The following is a 23,082-nucleotide window of genomic DNA, read 5'->3' on the forward strand; positions in this document are numbered from 1 at the left end:
CTAAATGACACAAGCCAGGCACAGAAAGACAAGCGTGTCCTATGCTCACACAGACTCTTGGAACAACTCTTAGACAACTGTGTGCACAGAAAGTGCATATAAATTAGTGGTTCCCAGGCTGGGGAGATGAGGGACTGTTTTTGTAAGCTTACTGCACAGCTATTATGACTCTTCAGCAACACAGAGCCTTGCTATCGTCAGCAAGGCTTTGGGCAGAGAGAGGCAAAGAAAACAGAGAATTATCAAATGTTTTCACTATCAAGCCTATTTGAAGCAATATTAATTAGCCTGATTTATTCTACTTCGTGTATGTTATAACATGACTGTACCCCATCAGTGGATGAGATCATGCTTTGTCCATATGAAGTATTTTAATATGGCATGGTTTCAAAATTGGGGTCACTCTTCAAATGTATTTCCATCTTTCTGGAAAAGGATGAAGTGTGACACCAGTGTCACCCCAAGCCCAGTTTGGCTGGTACTTTCCTCATTTATGATACCTGCTGTCATAGATTTTTCATTTTTCATTGAAGAATTTCTTTTCAAATTTATGAACTATCGGCCTTCCACCCCATTTTCTGGTCATGTAAGGTAGCACTGGGAATGCTCTCAAGGTTTGTTTTGTTTTGTTTTTTTTTTTTCAATTAATTTCAGTTGTCTGTTGAGGAATATTTCTTTATGCTATGTGCAGATATGTCTCTGTAATTGGTTTAATAAAAAGCTGCATGGCCAATAGCTAGGCAGGAAGAGGTTAGGCAAGACATCGGGTTACAGAGAGGACTCTGGAAAGAAAAGAAGCAGAATGGCCAACCAGACTCAGAGGAAGAAGACTGGCAGTAGGAGACAAGGTAATGCCACATATCAGGACATAGATTAAAATAAATGGGTTAATTTAAGTTATAAGAGATAGTTGGGCCAATCTAAGCTAAATGGCCAAGCTTCATAATTACGAAGACGTCCCCAGGCCAGGTAGTGGTGCCTTTAATACCAGCACTCAGGATTCAGAGGCAGGAGGATCTCTAGTCTACAGAGTGAGTTCCAGGACAGACTCCAAAGCTACAGAGAAACCCTGTCTCTAAAAAGAAGAAGGAGAAGGAGGCAGAGGAGGAGGTGAAGAAGGAGAAGAAGTAGTAGTTTGTGTCATCATTTGTGAGCTGGTGGCTGACAAGGCTTACTACAGTTGTCTTTCTGGGGAAGACTGACACACTGTCTGACACAGCGTGTATTCACACTCACTCTTTCATTCCTAAGCCAACATCCTCCAGCCCATGACCACCTTGAACATACAGAGAAGATTCACTCCTCTGGCCTGGCCACTTGCTTTTGGTCATTGAGACCTCACTGTTGATGTCCCTTCCTCAGAGAAACAGAACCAGCCAGAGCCTTACCTCTGCATTTCAGAATTGTTCTTTTCACTTATTTACTGTTCTCTACAGTGTTTTAGATTCTTCCTAATCATTTTAGCCTCTTTGGACAAACACAAACTTCAAGAAATCAGGGACTTTGTCAGCCTGGGTAGCTGCAGTTTCTCACCAACCAGCGCTTCATCCTGAAGACCAATGCATTCCAAATACCTGTCCAACCAATGAATATATCACATTATCTCATGCATTGCACCAGCAGGGACTCTTTTCTTTGAAAGTAACTGAAATCATCTCAACCTAAACCAGAGTGTTTGTAAAAACATACAAACCTGTCTCAAAGAAAATCCAGTAATATCCAGGCTTTAGAACAACTGAAATGCAAGACTGGACTCATATCAAAGAAAATCCAGTAATATTCAGGCTTTAGAACAACTGAAATGCAAGACTGGACTCATATCTCTGTGCTATCTCTGGTTCCCAAATATACAATGCTTCCTGGGTCCACGTACCAGAAAACACGAAGCCAATGTCTAGTCTTCTTCAACCTACTCAAGAAGGAATTAATTCTTTCATAATGATCCCAGCTCCATAGTTTTTCCAGAGCAGACAAGCACTGTCACAACCACATAGTGTTCTGGCAATGGTAGCAAGCACAGAGGGTTCTGTGAAGGGATGCTGTATTTTATTAGTGTACAAACTCATCAATAAGTATTCAGGGTTAGGATAAAGGAACATAGGTCGAAGAGGAAAGATAAGGAAAGTGAGCAGTTGAAGCAGACAGACACACAGTCTTCTGTCTGGCTGAGCAGGATTGAGCCTGACCACTAGGTACTTAGTGGTAAGCACAGACAGACAACACACTCTTGGAGAGAGTGATCAGCTTTACTGCCATGCTTCCACAGTTCAGCTGACAACACTATCATCTAAACATCTGAAGCTGCCTGCCCTGGGTCAGGAGTCTTCTCTCTGTGCCTCAGTTGTTTCTCTGTAAAAACAAGGACAACAGCAGGCCACTGTGATAACTCCTGGCAAAGAGAACTCTCTGCCCAAGCAGTAGTCTGTGCTAACCTTCTACTACCCATGTTATCTTCACTGATTTCATGTCTGAGTGATTGGCAGGGTGTCTGGGGCAATCTAACCATCAGAGAAAGCATCAACGCTATAAAAGTGCCACCAACAGAATGGTTGCAGGAACAGACTAACGAGCCATCTGCGAATGTACCCTGTCACCGGAAATGCTAGACACACTTCAGTTTCTTTCAGATACATTTCCACACATTAGTGGGAATGCTGTCATCCTGACATACAAGTGGCACTCGTCGGGATATGTGTGTGGGTTTGTGTATAAGAAAGATAAAAAGCTTTTCTTATAAATGGACATGTGGTGAGATCAGATGCCACTGTCTCACTTTCGTTCTCCTCCACCCACACATAAATACTCTAAGGCGTCTCCTGAAGGACCCGTCCCTCACCAGCACTCACTGACAGCCTTGGGCACCCACTGTGCAAACAGCCAACGTCCTTAGAAGCTACATCAGACAGAAATATTCCGTGACATACTTTAAATGAGCCTGTTTCTTTGGTTGCCACGGCTAGAGATGATTGATGACAGCCTAGTAAGACAGAAGAAGAGGCCTGTAGACCTCTTATACAGTAGCAAGGTCACCTTGAAGCTATGCAGGGAGGTGTCCCTGCAAAGATCCAGCAGGAGCATAGCAGGGACACTCCAGATAGTTATCTGTCCTTGCTCTTCCTTCTGAAAAGACCCCCACCTTCCACAGAGTCACAATTTGATTTGAAGCTGCATTGTTAGTACCACAGAGATGCTACCATAAAACATTTCTTTGCTCACACACATCACCACCAAAACTAGTGCATATTCCATGCATCCATTGCACAGAAGAATCCAGACACCTACTTACATGACTAATCACTAGCAACCTATGACTTTCAATTCTGTGACTCTACACCAGCTACAGACAAAGCTAAACACATCTGTGGCCACATTAGCTGAGACAGCAGACATCAAAGACCTGATTAATATTACAGTCTGAGTGAGGCTGTAGCCAGAAAGAACTATCAGATGTTCAAGGGATGAGAAACACTGTCCAGGAACTTTGGAGCTACTTGAAAAAATGTGCTGCTATTCACAATCTTCTACCATGGGAAAAAATCCAAAGGCCATCAAAAAGAAGTAAAAGATTGCATGATTCCATTATCTTTTGCCTGCTTTGATTGTCTGGCTTATTAGTATCTACATTTCTTGTGAGTTTTAAATGTCTGCTTATGGTCTCTAGTTGGCTGATGTTGCCAGACAGTTGGCCAGTGGTCTCCCCATGCCACGTCTTGTCTCTGCTTCTCATAACCAAAGTACAGATACAATCCAGTCCGTGTGGGCACCACAAGCTTCTATGTGTTCACTGAAGTTTTTGTTTGAAAGGGTGGTTTGAGTTCCTTCCTTCTCAACCATTCTGAGTTTTTTTTTTCCTCTAGGTCTTAAAATTCTTCAAAACAGTTTCAAACAGTTAATATTTTTATGGTCAAACAGAGACGATATGTGTTTTTTTAAAGTTCTAGAAGCCTTAATTGCTGTTACAAATTGAAACATACCCACATAAATAAGTCACATGTGTGGATAAAAGAGAATCTGGTTGTGTTGCTGCTAGCTGAAGGGATTGAGCTACCCATTCAAGCTTCAATAATTTAACAAAATTATAAGTGGTTCAAAATAAGAAGAAATGAAAGATGAGATTGCCAATATCTCCTTTTTCATAATCAATAATGTCCCATCACAGGAAAGGGTCCAGTCTTTCATACGGGGCATTGTGTTCACCTTGACTTTCTTAAGAAAGTCTTATGCAGGCTGGTCTACTTTATTTCTCTGTTGCTGCAACAAAACACTCACCAAAAGCAATTGGGGGTGGGTGGTTTATTGCAGAATATAGCCCATCACTGAGGGAAGCCAAGGCAGGAACCTGGCATCAGGAACTAACACCAATGCAGAAAACTATAAAGAAAGGCTTCTTGCTGGCTAACTCAGGACAGGATAAGACTGCTTGCCCAGGAGTGGCACCACTCACAATGGGCTGGGCCCTCCCATATTGAGTGTCAGTCAAGATAGTGCCCTCCACAAATCTTCCTTGAGGCTAATTAAAGCAACACCTCAATTGAGCAGTGTTCCCATCTCCCAAGTATGTAAAGTTGACAACCAAGATTAGCCATCACACAGTCACACTGGCTATCACACACAACATCATTTCTTTAACTATGTGACCTCAGCAAGTTCACCTCACTTTGTTGAAGCCATCAAGGCCCACGAGGCTACATAGAGCTAAGAAACAACTACATCTGTTGGCCACTCTTGCTATCCCATTGGCCCTATGTCACTATGTTGCTCTATTCTTAGTCACTGCTATATGGCTGACTTTCCCTGATCTTATCCACTCCTCTGGAGCATGCTTTTGTCCTCAGTCTCACACAGCATCAGGTCCCTCTGCAAGGGAGAAAAGCTCCACTGAGGGAGTTTATCTAAAATGTGCCTTTGACGTTCCCTTGAAAACTAAGGTTGCTATCTGCCTGAGAATGCAGAAGAGTAGAGGTTAAATTGTCTAGTCTCTGGTGACCTGAATAGACAGTATGCATGGTCCACTCCACATGCAGTCATGAAAGCTCAACCAGGAACCTGCCAGGCATCAAAGTCACATTCATGGTGGTCCAAGGTATTAACTCTCTGTTATCCCTGTTCTATTCATATAACTAAAAATGAGAAATAATATTCAACCATGATCAAATTTGAATTAGAGTCCCTGGGAAGATAATACTTATTTTCCATCTTTTTTTTTCCACATCAGTAACTCTACATCATTGTTGAAAACATGCAAGCAAGCAGTCACAAGTAATAAGCAAATATTTCTATTTTTTTAACTGAGGGTATCGATAAAGTATTCAAAAGGACAATATAACTATGAGCCCTACATTCACTGAGAAACTGAAATTTTTGATCAACATCTAAGACAGAGAGATCTGAGGCTGAGGAAATGGCTCCCTCAGCAGATTGTTAACCCTACAAGCATGTGCACCTGAGTTCTATCCTCAGAAACCCCATAAAAATGTGTGTGCTTATGATATGAGCTCTGGGACAATAGACAAAAGGAGCCTGGTGTTTGCTAGTCAGGCAATCTAACCTGAAATCAAACCCCAGCCCACTGAAAGACTCAGTCTCAGAAAATAAGGTAAGATGGTAATAGAGGGACGTGGCCCACAGTTGATGTACATCCTACACATACACACACACACACACACACACACACACACACACACACACACAACACATGCTCAGAGCTGTGTGACTGGAGAACTTTTTTTTTTTTTTTTTTTTTTTTTTTTTTTTGTCCTGTGATGTTTCCTTTTCTTTGATATTCTCCAGAGGTGTCCAAGCAGCACAGGATCTAAACACTAACAGGGTTGTCACATGCATACCAAAGTATGACGAAGCTTTTCCACTGCAGACTTGCCCATGTGCTTTGCTGCACATTCCTAGTCTCTCAGAAGACCAGAAATCCATTTCGTTTTCCTAACTGGATTCCTGAATATCTCCAGGCCCAGAAGGAGGGAGCCTTTCTGATTTTCACTCAGTCTTGTGCTCAAAGTTTCAAACAAACATGTGAGGTTTATTCATGAATCTCCCACGGAAAGCATAAGGCATAATAACCATTTCTAGGAAGTTGGTGGATAAAGCTACTGCACCATTTATTTGTACTGCTCTTATCCTGCTTAAATGGGATTGAACGTGTCAGCCCCTTCTTGTCTCCTAACCCAGAATGCTGAGTAGTGATTTCTGCTTCTGTCAAACCAGTTTAGTGTAAAACTAGTGGTGGATTAAGAGCTGCACTCAGTCTAACTACTGTCTGTGACTAAAACTGTCCTATAAGTATGTAGAGCTGCATGCAGAGATAACATATTTTACTATTTACCAGTGTTAACAGCTGCCAGGATGAAGTCTCCGGCTTTCTATATTGGACACAAATTCAGAGTGGCTGGTATAGAGCTAGGTAGGTATGCTTATCCCACCCTATGACACCCTACTCCCTTGCAGCCACACATGGTAGTTAAGGCACAGACTTTCCTTGTGCTACTAATCTATTTGCTGTCATGAGCCACATATATTATTTTTGAGTCATCACTACTACTGGCAAGCAAGGGGTTTCATTTTCTGAACTCTTTATCCAGTTGGGGCCACAGAAATAGAAATTGCTATCTTAGAACATATTCATAAAGAGACTTCTATAGGAAAAAGCTATTATTGTTATCCAGTCGATTTTATTACTCGTTTTCATATGTAGCAACATTATAATATATGTAGTAACATTATAATAATTTATATCTTGAAAATTGTAATTTTCTAACTTCATTAGGAAATCTTAATCATGCAATTCCAAGTTTTCCCTAATTTAGCAAGCATTTGTGTTTTATCCAAAGCAATTTTGGTTTCAATAATCTCAAAGAAAAAAATGCCTTCAAATCTTCATAAAGCAAAGATGCTTTTTATTTAAAGTGTACATTGCCAGGAGGGAACCATTCTTCATAGTGAGCCTTTGTCAGAGGGAAAAAAAAAATCTAATCACTTTGCGACACATTTCACAAGAGTTCATAACAGTCAGACATACGTGACCTTCCAAGGTTAGTTTATTTTGGATTATAGCTTGATTCCCCCAAAGATTTGGTTATTTAACGAGGAATTACTACTGACTTAAATAGGTTCACAACAGACCCTAAGCATGCTGCGTCTGCCACACCACACCTACAAAAGGCCAGAGAACCTATAAATGTGAGACTCATTTTAGCCTGCATTGCAACGGTTTCCAAAATGCCTATACTAATTCACACACAGCTACCCCCAGCCTCAGCTCAGAAATCAACGAGATCTTCAGCTTATTTAAGTTTGAAACTTGAGAAAATCGTCTCACACTCTATTGGGACCCCAAATGCAGCTGTAAGTATCCCTCTGAGACCCACATGGGGTTGGTAGACAACTCAGTAAAGGAGTTTTATTAGCATTTAATTTATTTAATTTTGAAGGGATTAAATGAAATGTTAGCATAACCTACTGCAATCCACATTCTACCATCAACAACCCAGTGCCATTACTTCTTCCAAAAAAACGATCATGTGTTTTAGGAATCACTCTGTATGATCAACATGTTTTAACAGCATTGCTGTGGGACATGAGGGGGTGGAGAAAGAAGGATAATTTGAGGTTTTGAGGTTTTAGCTTTTTTTTTTTTTTCAGCTTCCCAGTTATTTAATAAGACATCAGTGCATCACACAACCTGTATAAAGGCCAATCTATGCCTTTTTCTCATTCCTATCTAAAAGGAAATTATTTTTCTCAATTTATTAACTCAAGTCTATGTTCATTGCCATGCTCACAATGCTCACTAGGTCCTAAATCCAAATGCAATGTATGAAAACTTTCAAGTTATAATCGAGTATTTAGCACATTTTTTTCCTAACTCAGAACACAGTATTACTCTTTCAATAAGGCCCCTAGAGCTGAAATTTTAGAAATAATTCTACCAGAACCTTTGTAGATGGTATCTCATGCACACAAATAATTCTAATGAATGCGGTTTTTTAACTGATCTCCACATGGTAAGCCTGCCTGGTATTTTATATCCCCATGTATGGTGGACACAGTATTCCCATAGATTATTTTCCAGTCAGAAAATTAATTGTGAATCATAAAAAGCACCACCCCACAGAAAGAAAATTACCTGCTGGTCTATACAAATCAGAGCTGGCCTCTGAAGCACAAGAGGCTGGCATCTCTGTACAGAGTCCATTTAAGCTGGCTTCTGACAGTGTACAGCCTGTTGCCAACATCAGCTTCATGCCAAGCCTATCAGTGGTCGGGCTGGCAGCCCTGAAATAAAACAAAGACCAGACTACCAGCCTTGAAAAATATCAAGAGGGAGAGGCCCCTGATTAGGAGGCATTTAAGTTATCTTTCTGCCTTTCCCAACAGGATTACCTGTCAGAGCCCCTCTAGGAAACCAACGTGTCCCTCCTTATCCTGTGTGCCATGCTTAGGAAGGTGTGGATGGAACAGTTTCTCATGTCCCCACCATATCGCTTGCCTCTTACTGTTGGACACTGAAAGACTGAGATGTGACACACCCCTCATCCAGAAGCTTGGCCACCTTATTACATTCAGGGTCCAAGTACTTGGCTACTAATTGCCACAGTGTTGAGCTTTCATGGGTGTGTGCATCTACACAGCAAGCCTATGAAGGAAACTGATGGCAATAGTCTACACTGCATAAGAAGAAGAATGGGTCCAGAAAAAGTCAAGAGATTTGCTGGCGGGTTTTCATCATACATAGAACCCACCATCACCTCCCACATCTGAAGACAGCTCTCTTAAAAGCTGTGGCTACGACCACAATGCCTCATTGGTAAAAGGATGTGATATAATAAGGCCTTTGTTCTAGATACAACCACCATCATTCACCACTTCCAGTTGCATGTGTCACCTAGGAAGGCTACTGGTACACCCTTGTCATGCCACACAACTCCTTCCTGTGTGCCATCCTAATACTACTAACGACGGTATCTTAGTTAGGGTTCCTTTCCCATCAATCACTAATTAAGAAAATGCCTTACAGCTGTATCTCATGCAGCCATTTTCTCAACAGAGTTCCCCCCCCTCTCTAGTGACTCTAGCTTTTGTGCAGTTGACATAAAACTAGCCAGAACAACTGATTCCTTGTCACCTTGACACATAAACAATCACTATTAAACCACAAATGCCCTATGTATTCATGCCCAAGATCTCACATTAATATGAATGCAACAATGTAAAATATTTCAAATTTTAAAAGTCTCACACTATAAATTCAGTCTCTGTAAAATCCAAAGTCTTTTAAAATTTCAAAGTCTCTGAACTACAGGCTCCTGTAAAATCAAAGATAAATTAAATACTTCGTATCTCAAGAGGAAAGAACCGGAAGACATTTACAATCTGAACAAAGCAAAACCAAGCTCCAATCATGTAAACAACTCAATTCCCGATTATCTGGGATCTGCTCAAAGTGTGTTGTGCCCCTCCGAGGGCCTTGGGTCACTTCTCTGGCTTTGCCCTCTGACTCTGAACACACAGATTGCCTCCTCAACTCAGTCTGGCTCCACCCCACACCTGCTGTCAGCCCATGGCATCTCCAAACTATTAAGAGTCTTCTGCTCCAACTGGGGTGCACTTTTCACCAACAGCCCTTCTGGGATTCTCTGTCAGTATTCCAGCCTGTCACACAGTGCCCAGCCCCACCTGCTCTCCATGCCTTCAAAACTAGTACCACTCTTACACTATCAAATTCAGCTGCCAACGGGATTTCACCTCAATGGTGCTAGTCTTTCTTAAGCACCACTAATTTCTTAGCCCCAGCAAACCAGCATTCATGTCCCAGCAAAGGTTCTAGTTCTTTAGTTCTGGTCTTTGTTAACAATTACAGCTGATGTTTCTTCAGCTTCAGCTGACCAGACACCACAGATTCTTTGCACAAATGGCCCAAGAGAGTGTTTGCTTCTCTCTGAAACTTCCCAAGTCAGGTTTCTATTGTCTGTACTTCCTCCAACATTTTTAGCTCCCAAAATCCTCCATCAGAGTTCACTAAAGTTCCAAGTCCTTCCACCATCCTCCCAAAAACACAGCCAGGTCAATCACAATACTACACCAGTACCCTGGTACCAACTTGTTTTAATTAGCTTAATTTGCCATGACCAAAGCAAATTGGGGAGGAAAATGTTTATCTGACTTACATTTCCACATTGTAGTGAATGATTGAAGGAAGTCAGGACAGGAACTCAAACAGGACAGGACCCTAGAGAGAGGAACTGATGCAGAGACCATGGAGAGGTGCTGTTTGCTCAGCTTGTTTTCTTATAGAACCCAGGACAATGAGTCCACGGATGGCACCACCCACAATGAGCTGAGCCTTACCGCATCAATCACTAATCAAGAAAATGCCTTACAGCTGGATTTAAAGCATTTTTCTCAACTGAAGATCCCTGGTTTCAGATGTCTCCAGCTTGTGTCAAGTTGAGTTCTGTTAGCCAGGACAGGTGGTGAAAAGGGCATGCACCTTTCCAAGTGCTGACAGTTGTATCTGTTAGGTTCAAGACTATAACACTGTCCTAGTTTGCTTTCTGTTGCTATAATAAAGCACTGAGCAAAAGCCATTGAACAGCTTATACTTCCAATATGGTCAGTCCACCCTTGAGGGAAGTCAGAGCAGGAACTCCAGGCAGAGCCTGGAGGCAGGAACTGAAGAAGAGGCCAGGCAGAACACTCACTGGCTTGCTCCCTCTCACTTGCTCATCCATCTTTCTTATACAGACCATACCTACTTGTCTAGGGTTGGCACTGCTCATAGTGTACTGAACCCTCCCACATAAATCAATAATCAATTAGCTATGTCACAGACTTGCCCACAGACCAATCTAATAAGGGCTACTCATTAACTGGGATTCCCTAGTCCTGTGTATCTCTAGATTTGTGTCAATTTAAGGAAAACTAACATCTAGCCATCCCATTCAATTTGGGGGCTCCTAGGAAAGGTTAGATGAGACTCTCCACCATCATGGAAACAGCCATGTCACCCCAAACTCCTCCCACTTAATACAAACCTATTTCTCAACACATCCAACACCATAAAGAATGTGTTACAAGACCGCACACAACCAGAGCCAGGAGGAATGGAGAGCTTCCAATCAATTTCCACGCACATGGACATGGCCTAGAAAACTTGCTACTTAGGAAGACAGAACACACCTGGGTGGCGGTGGTGCACGCCTTTAATCCCAGTACTTGGGAGGCAGACACAGGTGGATCTCTGAGAGTTTGAGTCCAGCTTGGTCTACAGAGGGAGTTCCAGGACAGGCTCCAAAACAATTCAAATAACCCTGTCTCAAAAAAACCAAAAAACCAAAACAAAAAAACAAAAAAAAGTAAAAAAAAAAAAAGAAGAAGAAGACAGAAGGGAGATTCCCAAAGGGTAGAGACACAGATCAGCTCTGCTGCCAAGGGTTACATTTCTAAGTCTGATATTAATCCCAAACTGCTCAGAAATATTATTTGTCTTTAATTATTATAATATTCCCATTCAATTAAAATTAGGTGTTGTAATTTAGAGTTTTAATTAAGTGAATTAACTTTTGACATTTTCTTGGAAAAAAGATGTTCCCAGTGAGTGTATCCCCCACACATACCTTTACTGCAATTAAAAATTCCCTAGTACTTTTTCAAATACTTAGGCAAGAAATAGGCAATATACCACACAAGATCCCAGCTTTTTTTTCCCAAGACACTGATATGGCAGCTGACAGGTACCACACATTTTTGTACAGGGTGAAAATTTGTATTGAATATGAATGGCTTTCAACATGAAAGCTGAAAGTGGCACAATGGTCATAGAGCAACATTTTCTGTCCCTCTTCCGGGTGTCTGAAGCTCTGTTGTTTGGTTTACCATGGCAGAGCAGATCTTTCCATGCCTGCATGGGCCATCCATCATTCTGTTTTTGTGTCTCAACTACCAACGTGCTGTGCCCACACTCCTATTGCTTCTGCCATGTGAGGAAATGTTAACTCTCAGTGAGCAAGATGCAGCCTAGACAGCCCTGAGGACTTAATAGAAACATCAAGTAGCGGCCACTGTGCATGCAGGGAAACTCTTCCAAGACACAATTGTTGATGATCATTGGAAAAGCAAGCAGGGCTTGCGTCCCTGGATAGAGAGCCTGGATGGACATCTCCCCCCTGCTTTGGTCGCTGCACACAGAGGAATCTCATTCTTAAAGGGGATCAAGCACAGCCCTTGTGTTTTATTTGAGGAAAATAAGGAAGCTTTACCTTTTATGACCAAGTAAGTATCCATTTTGGCATCCCGATAATTAAGATGTCAGAGCTCTAAAGCATGTTCTGTTTGCTGCCTAGGTACTTAATCTCCCAGAACTGAGAGCAAGGAGTGATATATGTGCTGGGCCTGCACCTGAGCCCCACCCCCATGCAGACTGAACCCCACTTCCATTCAGATGACATGATACATTTCAGGGGCACAGAGAATTGATCTTTCACAATTCATAAAATACTAGCTCCTTCAGAAAGAGAGAAAGAAAGCAATCGATCATGTGTTTGTGCTTGTGCCCAGTTGAAATCAAGTTCTTTGATATGTGATACTGATCCTATCACCATGGAAAAGAAGAACATTTCAGAGAACTCTCAAAAATAATGGTTCCACTTCATTTCATAAAGCCTGAAAACTGGAGACGTCTATCTGGTCATTCATCTTTGAAGTCACCTGCTCAGCCAAACATTCTGAGCTGTGTATTTGTGGTTTCTGGTGTTTGCCTTTGTGATAAAACAATTCTAACCTTACAGGGCTGTCAGAGGGAGATCAGCTAACTAAAAGCTCTGGCTTGGGTTTTTAACAATGCCATCAGGGGAAAAAATGAAAAGGAAGATGGAGATAAGAATAACAGGTATTCAAACAACCAATGAATGAATGACTATGAGAAAAGAGAAAAGAAAATTATACGATGGAGGCCATTGAATCAAGATCTGAGATCTTATCAGCATTCATAGATCAAGTGGGTTGAAACTGGTCAGCTTGCAGTCAAAGAGAGACTGATGAAAATCAAATCCCACCACCCTGATTGTATCTGAGGGCTGATCTGCTAACTTGTGGGTTGGCAGTGCCATATGATCTTTACCCACCAGAAGCTTTTATATGGCTCTGAGGTCCCAGGCCACTTGCAGAAACCCTGCCCTCATTCTTATGGACCTCATTGGCTGCTTATGCTAAATGGGAGCCATTTTCTATGGTTAATCATACAGTAAAATAAATGAAGCATGCCATGGCCCCAAATTAATATTGAGGAATGATTTCCCAAGTTTTTGAATGTATAACATTGCTCTTTCAAAAGCATCATCTTTTGCAGCCTCTGTGTCAGACATTTTTCAAGAGTATATGAGATTGTGACATGTACCCATCATCTTGTTTAGTTTTTGCAACAATTCTGGGTGATTGGGATGCTATGATTTACATTGAAAGCATCCCTGAGTGTCTTCATCCTGAGTCAGCCCCATTAACATTAAAAGGCCTTTTAGAATAAGATAACAAACTTCTCTGACTCCTTTCTTCCCAAGTCCTGGTTGATGAACTTCTTTGGATTCCAGAAGCTACTCAAATCTTTTCAAGTCCTCTTGCTTGGGTATGTACTAACAGTGTCTGATGATCACATCCTTAAGGATTATTGGAATGAGTCTCCTGAAGTGTGCTCGTGAGTGCAGAATAAAAAAGACATCACCTAGCTCTATGAGGAAGTCAAAATCTAAGAGAGATACATGCATATCAATCCAATCAAAGGTTTCTGCAGGGTATGGGATATATTATCAAAGTGTAAATGAAAGAACACTTCCATTTAGGAAGTTTCAGAGCAAGATCATTGGCATTTGATGGATCGCAGAGAGAAATTATTTTGCTCTCTGAGACACCAGAAGATTTCCTGTCACATATTAATGAGGACCACATACACTTAAGAGAGGGAGGAGACTAACCTGCTTGCTGGTCTCAAGGAAACCATGTGTATTAGATGCTTCCAGTGGTGTTTGCCATCTTAGTAAACACTAAGAATGCTAAGAGAGCAAAGAGTGGAGATCACACAAGCCAGGCAAGCCTGAACATGAAAAGCTCCATGCCTTTGACTCTGGGTGTTTGAACATCAACTGAAAATCTCAGTGTCTCGGGTTTCTCCTTTGTCAAAGTACATCATCTGGCAGGCATCTATTTGTTGAAAGATTCAGTTTATAAAGAAGAATGCATCTGTAGGATAGTTGTCTGACATTGATAGGTCTCCCTGGTTAAATTCAAGGTGCTGGTGGGACTGCATTCCTTTCTGGAGGTCTGGGGGAGATTGTGTTTTCTTGCTTTTCAGGTTTGTAGCTGTTCCTGCCTTTCTGCTCAAAACTCAAGCCATCATGGCCATTCCCATGAAATTCATTCGTCTCTGTCTCTATCTCTTTTTCTGTTTGTATGTGTGTGTGTGCGTGCATGTGTGTGTGTGTGTGTGTGTGTGTGTGTGTGTATTTCTTGGATCCAAGTATCATTTCCAAGGACCCTGAATTTCCTTAGATTAGCCAGGATAATTTCTACTTTTTCAAGTCAGTTGATTAACAACCTCAGTTCTAGAGCAGTCCAATTTTCAAGCAAACTAGACTTTGTAACAAGTCTTCTATCTCAAAAACACCAAAATAATAACCACAATAATCATTATGATTTTCACTTACCATGAACCTTGATGTGCTCATTTGTTCCAAGAGCATAACATAAGTATCTTTGGAATGGCAGTGCCATTTGCCTGCCCCAATAAGAAGAAGGTCTCAATGAGTGACATTCGGACTGCCTTACTTATGATTCATCAATATTGGGAAGCATTTAATTAGTCTCCAGATTATGTAGGAGTACACACACACACACACAAACATACACACTATCCAAATGATGTAAACTCTAAATAAAGTCTGTATAACACAAAGATAGCAACACCTAGCCTTCATTTCTTTTATTATTATTCAATTTTTCATTTATTTTACAGTTTCTACTCCTGTTCCCTCTCCCTGCCTCTCATCTACCCCAGCATCCACTTCGCTGTCTTATTCAGAAAGGGCAGGCCTCCCATAGGCTTGAATAAAGCATAGCACATCAAGTTAAGGCAGGACCAAGCTCCTCCTCCGTATCAAAATTGGGTGAGGAAACCCACCATGGGCAATAGGATCCCAAAAGTCAGTTCAAGCACCAGGGACAAGTCCTGATCTGAACCACTGCCAGGAGGCCTACAAACAGACCAAGCTATACAACTGTCACACACACAGATATGTAGAGGGCCTAGGTCAGTCCCATGAGGGCTTCCTAGTTGTTGGTCCAGAGGCCATGAACTCCCACCAGCTCAGGTTAGCTGTCTCTGTAGGTTCCCCCATCATGACCTTGAATCCCCTGACTCATATAATCCTTCCTCCTTCCCTTCAACTGGACTCCCAGAGCTTGGCTCAGTGTTTGGCTATGGATCTCTGAATCTGTTTCCATCAGTTACTGGATGAAGGCTCTCTAGTGACAATTAGGGTAATCATCAATGTGATTATAGGAGAAGGCCTGTTCAGATAACCACTATAGCTAGGAGTCTTAGCTGCAATCATTCTTGCGGATTCCTGGGAAGTTCCCTGGCACCAGATTTCTTCCTAACCCCATAATGCACCCCCACCAAGGTATCTCTTTCATTATTCTCCCCCTACATCCCACCCCCAACCCACCCAACCTGATCCCTCATGTTCCAATCTCCCTCCCCACCTCTAGTCTACCTGGGAGATCTCTTCTATTTTCCATTTCCAGGGAAATCCGTGCGTTTGTTTTTCTGTTTTGAAAGTCGGCTCTTTCCAGGTGCACATATTAGATTAGTATCCTACAACCTGCCTTTCTATTTCCTTCTTAGACTCACCTGACTTTCTCAAGCTGAGAAGTCTGACTGGGCCAGAGTTATCACATTTCACCATTCTCCAGGACAAACTCTGAAACCACCGAAGTGATGAATAAATACCAATAACTGAAACTAAAATTTCTTCTTTAAAATGAGCTTGACAGTTTGCCTGTGTGATGATAAGAGGCATTCAGGAAATTAATTACCAGGATATTTTCTTAATTAACTCAAAAATTGTAAGCTGCAACATAAGACACCGTGTGATTTTCAGGATATTTTGTGGAATATGAGTGTGGCACTAGAGAAAGAAATATCAAGAAGAGAGACACCACTAGAATGCTTCTCATTCATTTTTTAAATTATATTTTAAAAAAATCATAATATTGCCATGTATAATTCATAACGGACCTTTATCAGAAAAAATAAAGCTATTCCCCCAAATTATACCAGGGCCATGATTAATTTGCCCTTGAAAGGAAAATAACTTTTACACCTTAAATAAGAGATGAAATGCCAAGCTTTGAGGTGAAATACAGTTGAGTCCTTGGTTCCATGGCAATGCTTATGTATGTGGGATGGTTATGTTGGTAGAGTGAAGAGACCACAGACACAGTGGTCTCAGTTTCTACGTCAGTGTTTTTCCTCAACCATCTGGTCACTGTCTTCTCTTTTAGGAGGCTGTAGATCTTTCGATCCCTTTTCTTTCTCCACATTGACACTGTGTTGCTTTACGTATGTTGTTTTGGCTTAACTAAATTTTCTTTAATTTTTATGTGCACATAAGAATCTTTGTACACAGAAGGGACAGATGTTCCACTGCCCCCTTGATGATCAAGCTGACTTGATGAGTGTCTACACACTGTGATGATTCTCTTCACAGATACTTGTTGAACACTTGACTGTGACTGTTTCGATTTTCAACTTGGACAACCAGACATCACCTGAGAAGAGTCTCAGTGAGGGGTTGCCTTGAGGAGGCTGGCATGAGGCAATGTGTGTGGGATTGTCCTAATCAAGTTAGTTTCGTGGGAAAACTCAGCTCACTGTGTGATGTGATGGGGATTGTCCTTTTTTTTTTTTTTTTTTTTTTTTTTTATGTTTCTCTTATTGGTTGATGAATAAAACACTGTGTGGCTAGTGGCCAGGCAGGAAGGATAGACAGGGCTACCAGAGAAGGAGAATTCTGGGAAGTATAGGCAGACAGCAGTCACCATGTGAGCCCAGGACCACATGGAAATACACAGATTAATAGAAATGAGTTAATAATTAAGACAGAGATAGCCAGTAAGAAGCCCAAGCCACTGGTCCACAGTATTATAATTAATATAAGCCTCTGAGTGTTCAATTGGGGCAAGGTGGCTGCAGAACTGGGCAAGAAATCCTGTAACCACTGTGGGCAGCAATATTCCTTAGGCAAGGGGTCCTGACCTGTATAAGAGTGGAAAATGGGTGTGTGGGGGGGGGAGGCTGGAGAAATGGCTCAGAGGTTAAGAGCACTGAATGCTCTTCCAGAGGACCTGAGTTCATTTCCCAGTAGCCAAATGATAGCTTACAACCATTTGTAATGAGATCTGGTGCCTTCTTCTGGTGTGCAGGTATGCTGTATACATGATAAACAGTTAATAAAATCTTTAAAAAATGAAATAGAGTCAATCAAAGCAAGCAAAGGAACATGCATGCATCTACTTCTCTGCCCCTAACTGTGGAGATAATGTCACCAGCTCCTGCCACCATGGCTTCCCCCACAGTGACAGACAGCTAAGCCTACAATCTAGAGCTGTGAGCTAAAATAAGCCCCTTTCTCCCCTAAGTTGCTCTTTATGGGAGTGGGGGGGGGCGTCACAGCAACAGAAATGAAGCTAGGACATTTGCTACTAGTCTAGCACATGAAAGAACGAAACTCCAGTTTTTATCTTAGCGACATACACAACAAGCAAGTGAACTAATAAATATATAAGCCACTCCAATATCGATTTGAAGAAGAAAATATACAATGTAAGAAAACGTTTCTGTGAGCAGACTGTTTTATATTTGTAATTATATTAACTGCCTGCAGCAATCGGACTTTGTTTACAGAGAGCTGCTACCACGGGTTGTCTTTGCAGTGCTGAATTCTTTCTCCATCCTGATGCCTGGAAACATAAAAGCATGCACACACAAAAATTAATTGACTCCCACAACACTAAGAGGAACAAGTTTTGACTACACAAATCTGCCCACACTCCTGTCTTCAGTAAAGAGTGTCACCAACAAAATCTGTAATCTCCAGCCCATCGTGAGCATGGGTGGGGCCTCCCAAATGGATAGTGAGCTTAAAGAATGACCAGTTAGCATGATAGGCTACTGCTGCTCTGTCCCAAGGCCCTCTGTTGAAATAGACAGCATTAACAGAAAACAGAAATCAGCTTAGCCACCTATTCCATAGGGAGGCAACCTGAAACTTTTGTTTGCAGTTTTGGATTGAAACAGAAAGTAAGAGGCAAACATCAGTACAGTCTAGAATCAGAGCTAGAACCTGTAGGTCTGCTTCCTTTGTCTGTGGTATTTGGGGAGTTGATATGTTTTCATTCATGTGGTCACTGTCATGGCACCAGGACTCACAGTATCTCTCACCAGGGATCTTCAGACCATGCAGGGATCTGCATTTGCCCCTTCTGTCTCCTTGGTATTACTCATAGATTATGCACAAATGCATCTCTCTCTCTCTCTCTCTCTCTCTCTCTCTCTCCCTCTCCCTCCAGTCTCTCTCTCTCTCTCTCTCTCTCTCTCTCTCTCTCTCTCTCTCTCTGCCTGTCTCCTGGACTCCCTTGCCTGTTTTAGTACACTTATACACAGGCAACATAAGAGTCATTTGCTACTGTTTGAAGTGGAACTACTACTATGCTCCCAGAATCAGGCAACTTTGGTATAAGAACAGAAAAACATACTCCATGACTTGGGGAAGTTAGAGTATCCAGTCTCAGAACTCAGAGAGATGCTTAAGTCATGGCTTGCTGGAGACCCAGAGTCAACAAGATGGAAATGGATAGATGGATGGACTGATGATGGGTGGGTGGATGGATGGATGGAGAAGAGATACAGAAAAGGATGGAGAGAGGAAAGAAGGAAGGAACAAACCCAATCTAATGCACCTGACACAAGGGCTATGTTGGAACATGAGGCATCACATGTGAAGGCTGGAATGAGGTCAATGTCCGTAGAACTATGAGCTTTGCCACTTAGAAGTTAAGAAGCTGGGCAAGGGTAAGCTAGGGAATGGTTCTGTGTGCCATGTTTAACAGTATATTTTAGCCCAAAGGCCAAAGAAATCACAAGGAGCTACCCCGAACTGACATAAAAAGAGCTGACAAGAGCTGTGTTATAGAAATGACTCTCATCGTATTGTAACAATTAGTGCCAGTGTGAAGAATCCTGGCAAATTAATTTTTCAGCATCAACCTGACTGGATTACAAAACTTATGGGGGGTGTCCTTCTGTATATATGTTTCTCTTATTGGTTGACAAATAAAACACTGTTTGGTGAATAGAGGCAAGAAGAGAGGCAGGGCGAGGAGACAAGGAGAATTCTGGGGAAGATAGGCTGAGGGAGCCTGCCAAAAAAGAGATGCCATGGAGGGACTGGGAGGTTAGGACATGTCAGGCATTCTCCTGTAAGCCAAGACCACGTGGAAATATACAGATTAACAAAAATGGGTTAATAATTATGACAGAGCTAGCCAATAAGAAGCCCTAGCCATCGGCCAACAGTTCAATAATTAATATAATATCTGTGTGTTTATTGGGACTGAATCAGTGGCAGGACCTGGTGGGACAAATAACTACAAAAACACAAAACCCCTAAGGCATAAGTGAGACACAACTTTGTGACTTCAAAGATGTTTCTGCAGAACACTCAATGAGACTGGGGAAAACCTGCTCTGGATATAGGGGTTACCATCCAAGACCTGATACCCACAACTGAATGTAAGGCAAAAGGAAGACAGATTGCTAAGCATTGGCACTGGCCTTTCAGTGATCCAGGATCAACCAAGATGTAAGCAAGCAGCCTCCATTTGCTCCTGGTATGAAGTAAACTCACCTGTATGCCTTTCTTACCATAAAGGGCTGCATCACTTAGACTCTATCTCTGGGAGCTGATCCCACCTCAGTGCCTCTCCCATCCTGATGTACTGTGCTCCCTCAGACCACAAGCCAAAATAAATCTTTCCTCCCCTAAAGTGGCTTTAGCCAGATACTCATCTCAAGAACAAGAAAAATAACCAATAAAAATAGTGTGAGGAACCATTGCCTGTAAAGCTCCTACTCTAAATATTTAGAAGCTCCCACTGAAGCTCTAACTGCCAAGTCACCCTGCAAAAACTGGAAGAAAATTAATTTTTACAAGAGCTTTGTAGTTATTTTAGTGTTTGACATTGCATACATTGTCATATATGAATCAAAACCGCCTCTGTTGGAAAATCCAAAAGAAACAAAAATTACAGAACACACCTCTGATAATTAAATGTTTATCAGTGCTATTTTTTTATTTTTATGATTTTATTTTTAAATTATCTGATCAAAAATTTAATTTGAAGATAAAACATCATATTATAATCCTCAGGTTTTTATCTTCAGATTGTTTCGTATTTTAGGTAGACTGTATGTCTTCCTGTACAACCCTTGGTTTGTTAATATTAAATAGACACAAAGCACAACTTTGTTGCTTTAATTAAAAATGTAGGATGAAAATCTGATGAGGAAATTTCTTTTTAAATGTCTTTCATTAAGAGAGCCAGTCAACAATTTTTCAGAGATTTTTCCCAACTTTTGCTGCTGGTTATTGAGAAGCAGCTATAAACAATACCCTTCTCCTTCATACCTTTTTGGAAGTTTGTGAAGGTGGAGAGACAAACATACCTCTGCGAGATGAGCAGTTGTCCAATCCCTTTTCCTTTCCCACCCTGATTTAGAGGAACATGCCTTCCACATTGGCGCCAGGAAGACAAGCAGATAACTGACATTAATTAACAGTTCACTGAGCAAAGAAGAAAAGGAAAGGCAAAGAAAGGAGAGGTTTTAACTCCAGTACCTACTCTCTAGTTTTCAGAAGTTTCAAGCAACTGTTGAGCTATTCAGACTTCCAACACTAAAAGCATTCTCCAGACTTCCTCCCCACTTACTCTCAGGAGGAATGGTATATTTCCTATTAGACTAACAGAAGCCTGTGACTGTGATGAAACCTGCAGGTAAAAAACTGAATATTCACCAAGCCCCCAAGTTCAGAAGACAGCTTCTCATTGACTGCTATTTAGAATCAAAAGTGGTTGAATAAACAGGAACCTGATCTCTCCAGAAAACAATGCTCAGGTCTTGTTTATCTGATGGCTTTAAACAGCTGATCGTTCTGCAACTGTAACTTAGCTCTTAAATTGACATTGGTTTATTGAGAAAGATATTGTCTCTCTAGTCTAGAACTCACTATGTAGACCAGGCTGTCCTGGAACTTACAGTAAACCTCCTGCCTCAGCCTAGAAAGTGCTAGAATTGCAGGCATGCACTACCATGCCTGGCTTTACTTTAAAATGAGGAAATTTTTCAATATTCCCCATAAGTTGGAAACTTTTTTCCATCGGTCTCAAAATAAGAGTTTACAACCACTTTAATAATAAAAAAAATTTGATGAGAAATGAAACAAAGAGCCTGAATTTCATTATGTATAAATCAATTTCATTCTTTATTAGAATTCCTTCACAAAAGGTATTAGGTAATTACCCTGTTATATTATAATACATGCACATAAAATATCTCGGCAGCCAAGGTTAATTGAAGCTCCCTCTTCGACTCTGTAAATGTCTCTAAGCTGCTTGGTGTGGGGCAAATTAAAACAAAAGATCTTCTTTAATAAATGCTCAAAGAAAATTGATAACACAGCAATAGTTGCCTGGCAAGTGACGTTCCCAGGCATGTTTAAAGTTCCATTTTACATATTCCTCATTTATTTTCTGGAGTAGTTTTATATGAAGCATAATGTACATGGAGAGAACAGATAAATTTATGTGCCGCATTTTACTATCTTAATATAAAATTCCAAGAGAGAAATACAACCACTGAGTACATTTCTAATACTTGGGGTTTTGTTGTTGTTGTTGTTGTTTTGTTTTTTGTTTTATCATGCTAGTGTTTTGTTTTGTTACTTTACGGATTTATTTCAAACAATCATCAATATAACAATTGGCTTTCTCTGCTTTGTCAACACCACCACATCTTCCTGACTTGTTACCTAATAATGGGAACTATTGCATACTTTTCCAATGTTTGCCTGCATTTAGTTACCAATGTAGAAGTCAGCCAAGGGAAGATAGAGGAGAGTATCAGGAGGTGGTGTTCCCAGTATGTCAAAACTGACAGACAGTGTGATGAATCACAACACTTTGCACAAGGAACACATACCAATGAAATAATTTCAACTAAAAACTAAAATGAAAATTACCAAAGTCAAAATGTGCTGAGTGTATCCCTTTAGTAAAGGAAAAAAGAACATATTGTTTTCATGTACATTGAATTTCGTTCTCTATAGGAAGGTGTATGTTCTGTTAAGGGGAAAAATATCTACCATCTGCCTCTTGGAAGAAAAATGGTAAATTCTTTGGAATTTTATTGTGTAGTTTTGGTTTTGATTTGTATTTTTTTAATTTGAGGCAGGGTCCCATGCATGCAAGGCTGGGTCCTGAAATACTGTGTAGCGTAAGATGACCTTGAACTCCTGGTCCTTCCTAATGCTTAGATTAAAGGTATGTGTTGCCACACTGAGTTTTTAAATTATTATTGTTGTTGTTGTCTTCTGAACCATCACTTCTCCCTGGATTATCATCAGGCCATCAGAGATGATTCCAGAAAAAGAGAGACAAATAGAAAAGGCCACCCACAAAGAAACAATTACAAATTGTTACATACAACAGGTTCCCTTTAAAACTGAAAACCAGACTTCTGAGGAAGGAGAAAACATCTACATTTCCTTTCCAATGCCAGAGATCTGACAGAAACAACCAGTGGAATTAATAATGTGAGGTATCAGAGACAGGGTTACTTCCCCATAGATTGTCACATAAAGAAATCAATTAAGAAGTTCTTAGAGAGATGTGTAGAGTCACATTAATAATAAGCTGCCATTGCCCAGTCTTACTTCACACAGTAAAGAGGCAAAAGCTACCTGA

The sequence above is a fragment of the Phodopus roborovskii genome, unplaced genomic scaffold, assembly GCF_943737965.1.
Source record: "Phodopus roborovskii unplaced genomic scaffold, PHOROB, whole genome shotgun sequence".
Lineage (NCBI taxonomy): Eukaryota > Metazoa > Chordata > Mammalia > Rodentia > Cricetidae > Phodopus > Phodopus roborovskii.